General features: G+C 29.8%; 1 long non-coding RNA gene across 1 annotated transcript; it reads right to left on the bottom strand.

Moving 5' to 3' along the window:
- Positions 1–378: 378 nt before the first annotated feature.
- LOC111717765 (uncharacterized) lies at positions 379–900 on the bottom strand. The gene is made up of 3 exons (XR_002768902.1): positions 837–900; positions 720–760; positions 379–418 (listed from the first exon to the last, which is right to left on the bottom strand). It is a non-coding gene; the product is annotated as an uncharacterized LOC111717765 (long non-coding RNA).
- Between the last annotated feature and the right edge of the window lie 200 nt (positions 901–1,100).

Here is a 1,100-nt window from a genome sequence, read left to right as displayed (position 1 = left end):
TTTATCATTTATCGGAAATCAAAGACGATTTTCAATATGTATCTTTTATTTCTATGTTCGTCGGGTCTTCCTGATAGGTCAAAGGAATTGAGTTTCCCCACAAACTCTGATATTTTAATACCTTTATCATTGCAACCCAATGATATAGACCTTAGATATTTCAAACTATTAACTCTGTTATTCAAGTAATCTTAGTTTGAAATATCTAAGGCTTACACCACCAGGTTGCAAAGATAAAGGGACTGGAATATTCAAGTTTGTGGCAAAGACTCAACTCCTTATCGTTGAATATTATGAAAAAATATCGGATTGAATATCTACAGTGTAAAGATAAAATTGTTGCTAGAAAAGAGGGTCTTAATTGTTATTTTTTTATACCTGGATTTGTTCCAATCTCGCTTTACTTTCTCTAACGTCTCTAAATAAAAATATATTTTACATCTTTCAATTGTATCGTTATATATTAAAAACAACTAAAGTGTAAAACTCGAATTTTCTAATATTTGTATCTTTGAAACCTGAAGATGTAAACAATTGATATTCTAGACTTGGTCTATTTGATTAAACGTTTTCACAGCTTAAAATATCCATGGTTTATAACATCTGCTTGTAAAGTTTGTGGCGAGTAGTCAATATCAAAACCTCTCTGAAAATTAATGATAAGAGATTTACAGAAAACTATTTTCTAAATGCTCATGTTTTTTTTTATTATTTATTACCAATCAAGCTTTCTGCAGAAGACCGTTTCCCCCAGGTTCCTCTAGAAAATATTCTTTTTATTCATAAATGTCAACAACTAGCCTTTAAATATCTAAGTCATTTGTTTGTTGTTTAACCTGTGCTTATTCCAATCTCTTTTAACTAACTCTGAAGGTTCTGAAAATAAACACATCAAATTTTATTGAAAAAAGTGTAAATAAACTAATCTATCCAACTTTTTCATCTTTAAGTGACTTTTGTTGTAATATATCATAATTCATAATTCACAACGGTACCTTTATACCCTTAAAGGGAGTGTTCGCGAAAAATGAAAGAGGGTATAGGCTTAATGCGATAAAAAAGCGCTTTTGATCGCTACTAATCTTACTTCTATCTGTTGC

This window comes from Eurytemora carolleeae, unplaced genomic scaffold, assembly GCF_000591075.1.
Source record: "Eurytemora carolleeae unplaced genomic scaffold, Eaff_2.0 scaffold3812, whole genome shotgun sequence".
Taxonomy (NCBI): Eukaryota; Metazoa; Arthropoda; class Copepoda; order Calanoida; family Temoridae; genus Eurytemora; species Eurytemora carolleeae.
The sequence above is the reverse complement of the archived record's forward strand: the minus strand, read 5'-3'. Positions and strand labels throughout refer to the sequence as shown.